The following is an 8,478-nucleotide window of genomic DNA, read 5'->3' as shown; positions in this document are numbered from 1 at the left end:
ACACATCTTGCTCACATAGTAGGGTGGTTGTGAAGGTCAAGGAGATGACATGTGAGAATAATCTGTAAATTGTAACGTGTAATACAGACGAGAAGAGTTATAAATACTTCCCTGATCTCAAACACACGTGTTCACTTTCAACGGTGAGTGAAGGCAGATGGTCTGTGAGGGCAGATAAACTGCGAGAGAAATCAGTAAACTGTGGGAAGCTACTTACTGAGCTAGAACATTTTGCATTTTTTCTGTTTTATTCCGTGACCTGATTCGAGGATAAACACTAGACTCTTAACCTCTCCACATCATCTTTAAAAGGCATTTGCCATATGAGACTGCATGCGTGTGCGTGCGTGCGTGTGCGTGTGTGTGTGCATGTGTGTAACTGCTATGGGTTGAATTGTGTGTCCCCAAACACATTGGAGTTCCAACCTCCAGCACCTCAGAATGTGACCTTATTTGGGACGGGGTCTTCACAGAGGTTAAGCGAGGTCACTAGGGTGGGCCCTGGTTCAACGTGACTGACGTCTTTATAAGAAATGGAGGTTTAGACACAGACGTGCCCACGGGAGAACACCACGCGCGCACAGTCGGGAACCGGCGTGATGCGTAGACGAGGCAAGGAATGCAAAATGCTGCCAGGAAACCCTGAAAGTCTGGGGTGGGGCTGGGACAGATCCGCCCTGGTGGCCCTCCGAGGACCTCACCCCACCGACACCTCGATCTCACATTCCAGCCTCCGGAACTCAGACAAGAAGTTTCTGTGGCTTCAGCTGCCCAGTTTGTGCTGCTTTGTTCTAGCCACCCTAGCAAACTAATACTGTATCTTTTTAAAAAGAATAATCATGTTTGCTTCAGAAGTGGATGCTAACGTGATCTCAGTCTCGTCCCAGCTGGTAGCTGCAGACTTTTCTCCTGAGCTCGCCTACCTAGGCTCAGGGAAAACTCGTTTTCTGTTCTCCCCCACTTGTTCCTTGTCTAAATGTCCTGTTCGGCCATCCTGAAGATGTTCCTACTGCCCTGCAGCCTGGTGCCGTCTGTCTCTCCTTAGAATCCCCAATGCCAGTTCCTTCCTTATTGTCGTTTTAATATAATCTGCCTTGTATTATTTGGAAACATAATATTATAATATTTGGACAGTTATTTTAACCTTTCTTCAAAGAGCATACACTCCTTGAAAACGTTTATTTTATGTATGTTTTCTGCTAAACCTTTCTCTTCCAGTACAATACTTTGCACATGATAATATGTACCTACTGAACTGACACTGATTATTGTTGAATTAATTATTGCATAAGTATTACATAATCACATGTGTTATGTAATTAAAATATGTAGTCTCATCTGAAATGTTACATATTTTAATAATCAGAAACTCATGCTGTCACTATGTCTGAGGGAACTTGCTGTGTGATCTTTTCCTGCTAATTTCATAATCGCTCTTTGCCCCAAACAGTAAGATCCGATTCGTACTTACTTGTCCTGAGTAGATAAAAAGATTTATGTTTTATTATGGCCCAGTTTTTCTTTGTTCGCTCGTTTAATGCTGTACTATAATTCTGTAAACAGACTCATTTAGAATAACTTTCCAAACAGTAGGTGTCTGGACTCAGTGTTTTGCATGGCAAAAAGAAAACCGAGACATACATGTCAATAAAAGATCAGAAAGCACCCCCAGATCCTAATAGGATGAGAGAATGCCCTCGTTTTTATGGGTACAGTTACCCCCGTTTCCGAGAAGGCCGTGGGGCCGTGAATTCACTGGCTGACTTGAGTCCAAGTGTTTTCTGGTCCCGCCCAAGGCTTCTAGGGCGATGACATCATCTGACCTCTGAGCGCACAGCCCGTAGAAACGGCACAGTCACCAGTGAATCACGGATGCTCTATTGTGTTTTCAAAAGCAACATGCAGCTAGGTGGGAAGTCGACGGGTCCAGATGGGAAAGCAGAGCCGGGCTGGCAGTCACCGTGCCTGCTCCCTCCTCCCGTTTCTCTCAGTTACAAAAATGCAGTTGGACTCTTGGGGGCGGCTAGTTCTCGCTCTCCTGTGGGAGACCCAAGCTTCATGTTCGAGGGTTCCCTGATTCTAGGAGGAAAAATATGCTGCGGGGTGGAAAGACAGATTCCTACGATACAAGGTTTTACTTTCATCTAGTCGACTCCTAGCTCTGCAGGAAGGTAGGGAAGTCAGGAGACGGGAGAAACGGGCATCTGCCTGGGCGGCGCTGCGTCCCGGGCCTCGCCAGGGCTGATCTGCGCGCATAGCAAGTTCATCGCGTCTTTCGCTGAAGACGAAGCAGGTAACATGTGCAGGCTCGTCTCGTTTCTGCTTTCGGGAGCTGCGATCGTCCCGGACACTGCGAACTGCCTGCTTATCATCATCACTGCTGTTATTTAAACAGCAACGAGCACTTCCGTGTCACTATTGTGTGGTCCCCCTTTCACAGCGTCCTGGGTACCGTTCTAAGCACCTTACGTTTTTCGTCTGTAGTGATCACAACGCTCCCTGATGTGATGGTTATGCTCGCGTCGACCGTGCCAACCTTCCCCTCCTGGTTGAGCGGCACGGTCTCTGCACAGGCCAGATCCAGGTGTCGGCACCTGTCTCTACAGTCCTGTGACCAGAACAGGTGTGCGCCCCCCTTCCTCCGCCCCTCCCCCGCTCCGATTCTACCTGCAATGACAGGACCGTGGACAGGGGTAGTGTGTCGCCTGGGAGGGGCACCCGTGAGGAGCAGCCAGTGGCCGGGCTGGGCTCTTTCCGGACCCTGTCAAGTGTGGGGTGACTGCTGTGAGTGAGCGAGGGAGAAGCCGTCCCATGAGCTTAGGGAAAAGGGCAGACAGCCAGGTAGGAGGCTGCCTGCTATGCAAAGCAGGCATGTATTGAGAGCAGCAGCAAAGCAAGGCACGTGTGCATATATATGAGTGGGAGGAAGGGGGGGATGCACTCTCAGCTCTAACGAAGTCTTCAAAATTCTGTAACCAGAAAATGGGTTTGTTGATTTTAGCTTTACACAGTTATGTTTCTGAAAGATAACATTTTATCTGGCACTGGATGTAGCCCTGCTTGGAGGCAAGGAAGAGAATAAAAGAGCTCCTCGGGGTCCCTTGCAGACCTGGGGTTCTCTGTCAGCGTAGACCAGAGCCTTGAAAGTTTTCTGCGTATCCGGTTTCTTTCCTCTCTGAGCCGCGGAGCAGCTGTGCGAACCTTTACTTGAAGAAGTCCAGGCAGCCCCCGGCCCCGTTCTCAGCTAGCTGACGACTAGACTGAGATGAAGATTGTAGAGGAACAGAGGATATTGGAAAGGTCAAGTATTCTTACTGGAGAGAAGTCTGTGAGATCCAGATTAAGTGCAAACACACAAAAGGGGAGAGAAACCACAGGCTGGCAGGACGATGTTCAGTGGAAAGTGGCAGACGTGAGAGTCACAGACCGGGCGGAGCCTCTCCCTGGAGGGAGTCCCCCAAGGCTGAACCCTCGAGGGGCTGGACACCCCCAGAGGCTGGAGCCCCCAGAGGCGGCCTGTCCAGGGACCCCGAGGGGCTGGACATCCCCAGAGGCTGGAGCCCCCAGATGCGGCCTGCCCAGGGACCCCCGGCTCGGGCGGGGTGGTTTCCTGTGCCTGTACCCCTCCTGGCAGGGGAAGCAGGCGGTCTCTGAATACCAGCCAGCGCATCTGGCGGAGGAAGCCACGTGTCCTTGGCTGAGTTTTATGGCGTGGACTTGGCAAGGTGTCCCCACGCCAGACTTGGGTCGAGGGCAGCCCTAAAGCCAGGGCGGCTGTCTCCAAGGCAGGTTATTTTCCTCCAGAGATTCTTTCCTGCTTTTGCACAGCGACACTGGCTTCCCACACGTGTCACAGTCTTTCTCACTCGCAGACGTATTTGTATCTGAGTATCATGCCATTATTTTATCCTCAGTCACCGGCTTTAGATAAGTCCTTTTTAACTGCACCAGAGGTCTCTGCCTCTGCTGTGGCTGTGGTTTATTTCTCGAGGGCTTCTGCCTGAGGGCTGGAATAAATAAGTGGCCTCAGTGAGTGGCGGGTGTGGGGCTGCCCGTCAGTGGGTTCTCATGGTTTGGATTTCTGAATGTCAGTCACTGCAGCACATTCCCCGGAGGGCTAGTTAAAGTAATAATGCTTGTAATGACGTCACCGCGTGCGTTGGAGCGAGGCCGAGCAGGTGGCAGTGGGCAATGGCTGGAAAGTTCGATCTCTGCTCTGAATAGCAGGCGTGCGGCCAGTCACCAAGGCCCCTTTTATTGCAGAAGATGTGCCCGGGGACAGCAGTTCGAGACTTAGTACACTAGTCGGCAGAGAGGCTGGCATTACTCGACGGGCTTCGATGTTCGGGAAGCTGGGGATGGTAGTGGGGGCAGGTGGAGGGAACTGACCCAGGGCCAGCATGGCTGTTCCCCCCACAGGGACCTTGCTCTCTGAACGGAGGCTCCTTGCCCGCTTCTGTGGGGACACCAGGTCCCACGTGGCAGTGCCCCAGGCTGTCGTGGGCTCCAGTCCGTAACCTGCCAGAGCAACGCTGCACATCTGTTTGGTGTTGCGAGTGCCCACGGCCCAAGGTGATAAATCAGCACTTGCTCAGACAGACACACACCGCTGGACCTCTTGATGTTTGGCTGTGGGAGACCTGTGCCCCTCTCCCGCGTTTGCCTCATGCCTCATCTCAGGTCTAAAAGGAAGCCTGCGGTGACAGGTTTCCAAGGAAACCCCTCTGAAATGGTCACCTCCTTTGCAGGGTCACTGCTGTACCTCCAGCGCGTACTACTTTGCCCCGGCAGGTAACTACATTCTGAGTACCTATTATGTGCCAATTTTATCTGCATTATCTGAAGTTGCTATAAATATGAAGATGAGGAAAGCGAGACTTTGTGAGGCAAGTGATTTGCCCTAGACCGCAGCAGTGAGGGACCACCGGGGTCAGCTGGGCTTGAACCTGTGTCCCTCTCACTCTCCTGTGCAGCTGCCTCCCTGGAGGGTGGCCAGTGAGGGTTGGTGGCTTTTCAGCAGGTATTTTAGGAATAAAAGAGCTAAGAGTTAAGGTAATCTCTGTCTTCATGAAGTTCTCTGAACCCTGCAAAGCATCCGGGAAGTAGTTTGATTTATGGAGAACGAAAGCATAAAATACCACGGTCGTTAGGGACGTTTAGAGGTCGTGGGATGGGACCCCTGCTTTAGATAGTGTCAGACAGATTTTTTAGATTTCCAGAGACACAGATTCTGTTTTCTTCTTTAGCAATCTCCGTTTGTAGGGGATCCTAACCTAACTTAATCGAAACACGTCAAGCCTCTGATTCATTTTTTTTTTTCTTTTTGAAAGCTGCAAATCACTGGTTGTCATTTTCTAAAGATCGTTTTTAGATCATCTTTCAGCCTTCTTCCTTTGCCCTTTCTTGGTTTGCTTTTCCCCTTACCTTCACCTGTCCTTGTAGCTCACGAACAATTTCCAAGACAGAAATAAATGTCAGGATGTGACCAACCCCGATAGTTTACACTTTTACCTTGTCAGACGAAGACATTGACATAAAGGTGGAAGGATCATTTTGTTGAAAGGTGGTTGAAAATCCTGACTCAGTTCAGGGATTTTCCTCATACAGTTTCGCTTTAGAGATGTGGCAAAAATAGGGTCTGTCCTCGAAGTGTTTTGAGGCCTGGGAGAAAGGTGCTCAGAATTCACATATCAAAATAAAGAGCCTCATCTACCAGGTTCAAGGTGTTTTGAGCATAGGTTTTGAATAGGTGGGTAAAGGGTCTCGAGAAGGTCCCTGAACGGGTACCCCTGAGATGTTGGGGGAGCTGAAGGGGTATTTCCTTTCTTGCCAAGTGGCTTTATTTTCTGAGAGGTGCCTGACCAATTCCATGAGCTTTCATGAACGGCTGGGACCATGAGAATATTGCTTGGTTGTAGCAAAGCCAAAACGCATTCAGCTTCCTGAGATCCTAGGCTGTTGGAAAATTCAGGAAATTGAAAACTGTGCACATGCCCATTCTTGCTCTTTTTGGAAACCAACCTAGAAGAGGGGGGATGAGGAGGAAGGTGGGGGGCTGGAATACTTCAAAAGCACTTTTCCCCCTTAACTCTGTTACTTGATGACACAGTAACCCACTCAGAGAAAATAGTCTTGGTATTGAGGTATTTGAGGATCTGAAATGGTTTTGAAAAAAAACATTCGTTGGCAGTGAAGTGCTGACCCTTAGGTTATAATTATGGGTATTTTTCTTGCTTCAGAGGGGCCTATTTCCTGAGGGCACTCTGAACACTCCACACTATTCCTAGCAGCAGATACCCTGACCGCAGACAGGCAAATGAACCAACAGAAGTATGAGTGTGTTTTTCCAGAGCTAAAATCTTGCAAGCCAAGATAGCAAGTCTTAACGGTGGCGTCACTCCCAAAGCTAACTCAGTTTAAGAAATGCTTTCTCTTGTTCTTCGTGGAGCTTAGATCACGTTGGGGAGATATTTAATTTCATCTCAAGCAATGCCATGCTAACTGCCTGTTACACACATTGCTGGCTTTGGGAGACCCAGAGATCAAAGAGACTCTGCCCAGCACAGTTCACTTGGTGTAAGCACGGGTTAAGAATTAACCTGAACGCAAGGTCACAGGACTCTGGCTTCCTAAACCTGCCCCATCCAACAGAAATGTGAGAGCTGCGAATGGGAGCCACATATGTAATTTAAAAATACTTAGTAGCCACCTTAAAAAGTGTGCAAAGTTAATGTGATTATATATTTTATTTAATCCAATGTATCTACAGTATTGTCATTTCGCCGTGTAATCGGTTAAAAAATTACTAACGGGCTAGTTTACACTTTTCCGGAACTGAATTTTCTGAATCGACGTGTTCTCTTCCTGCACGTCGCAGTCCGGATGAGCCACATTTCGGGCGCCCGGAGGCCGCGCGGGCTCGCGGCTGCTTCCCAGGCAGTCCTTTGGCGAGCGCGAGCTCTGTGACCTGGGCAGGGGCCGTGGGGACGTTGATCGCGCTTTCAGAAAAGGCTCCTGACGCGGCGGGAGAGAACCGAGGGCCGAGGACGGTCGCAAGCTCCGGCCTCCCCAGCGGCCCGGGCGCTTTATTTTCGGGAGCCACCGCCCCCCGCTCCGATCCCAGGACACAGCCGCAGAGGCCCAGCCGCCACGTGGCAGCGCAGCGAGCGCTCGCTTCCGGGCCACGCCGGGCACGCCGGCCCCGCCCCCGGCGCGCCGGCCCCGCCCCTGCCCTGCGGCCACGCCCCCGGCCCTACGGAGCGTGCGGACGCTCGCCGTCTCCGCCGGAGAGGCGAGGGCGCTGGAGCCGCAGCGCCGCCCGCCGGCCGCGCGCCGGGAATGCAGGAGCCGCGCGCGCGAGCTCCAGGCGGGGGCGCCCGCGCCGCCTCCCGTGCGGGCCGGGCCTGCGTCCCGCCGCTGGAGTCCGGCCCGTGCGACCCGCGCCCCCGGCCCCGGCCGCCGGCCCGCAGCGGAGGGGCACCGGGGCGCTCGGGACGGCTTTTCTCTTCGTCTCCTTGCCCTTCGCGGCGGCCAGGAGGTGCTCTTCCGGGTCGCACCTGGAGCACGGCAAGGATGCTCGTCCCCGGTGCTTCAGGAGGAGTGACTTTTCACCCTGCCGGAGTGACGTTGCCAGCGGTGACTTTCCCGTTTTGGAATCCCTGTCCCGTATTTCCACAGGATAACTTTTTGCAAAAAGAAACCACCAAGAGGCCCCAGCGAGGATCGAACTCGCGACCCCTGGTTTACAAGACCAGTGCTCTAACCACTGAGCTATGGAGCCCACTTGGTACCTGGCCTCGTGTAAGTCAAGGACGTTGGAACGAGGCACGCTTTAGCCGGCAGGGAGCGAGCAGCTGACCCCCAGGCGCCCCCAGCAACGATGCTTGGACTGAAATGCAAGGGAAAAATGCCTACGACGTAATAAGTAAAGAACAAAACAAAACAAAACAAATCCACTCCAGATCTCAAAGTCTTGTGTTTAAGATTAGCAACCACGGAACCGGTGAGTTGCGCCTGTAGACAAGGGAATAATATGAAATTATTCTCATGAATGATAGGTACCTTCACGTCTTAGAAAAGCCTCTAATCTATTTATATGACACATCGAATCAAGTTTAGAACTTACAGGGCAGTTATGCGGTGTCTTTGGTTCTTGCAAATTAAATAAATTGCTGGTTACGGATGCATCCATTGATTCAGCACGTCCCTGTGAGCTCTCGCGTGCTGCTGGACCTTGGAGAAAGCGCGAATAAGCAAAGCTCCGTCCCTGCCTTTCTTTTTTATTTTAGTGACGGGCATCACGGAGCGGTGCCTCAGCCCCTTTGGCCTGATGAACGACTTACTGCGGGAGGAATTTCTGGGCGCCGCACGACGCGTTGCTGCCCCGCGCAGAGCTGCAGGTAGGTGGCCCCCGGGCCTGCAGGCCTCCCCTCCGCCCCCTTCAGGCGGGTCCGCGCACGTTCGCTTTCTCAGGGGGCC

At 51.9% G+C, this 8,478-nt stretch overlaps 1 non-coding gene across 1 annotated transcript; it reads right to left on the bottom strand.

The window, feature by feature from the left end:
• Positions 1 to 7,707: 7,707 nt before the first annotated feature.
• TRNAT-UGU (transfer RNA threonine (anticodon UGU)) lies at positions 7,708 to 7,780 on the bottom strand. Its single transcript has one exon. It is a non-coding gene; the product is annotated as a tRNA-Thr (tRNA).
• Positions 7,781 to 8,478: the final 698 nt, after the last annotated feature.

The sequence above is a fragment of the Pteropus medius genome, unplaced genomic scaffold, assembly GCF_902729225.1.
Source record: "Pteropus medius unplaced genomic scaffold, Ma_sr-lr_union100, whole genome shotgun sequence".
NCBI classification, from domain to species: domain Eukaryota; kingdom Metazoa; phylum Chordata; class Mammalia; order Chiroptera; family Pteropodidae; genus Pteropus; species Pteropus medius.
The sequence above is the reverse complement of the archived record's forward strand: the minus strand, read 5'-3'. Positions and strand labels throughout refer to the sequence as shown.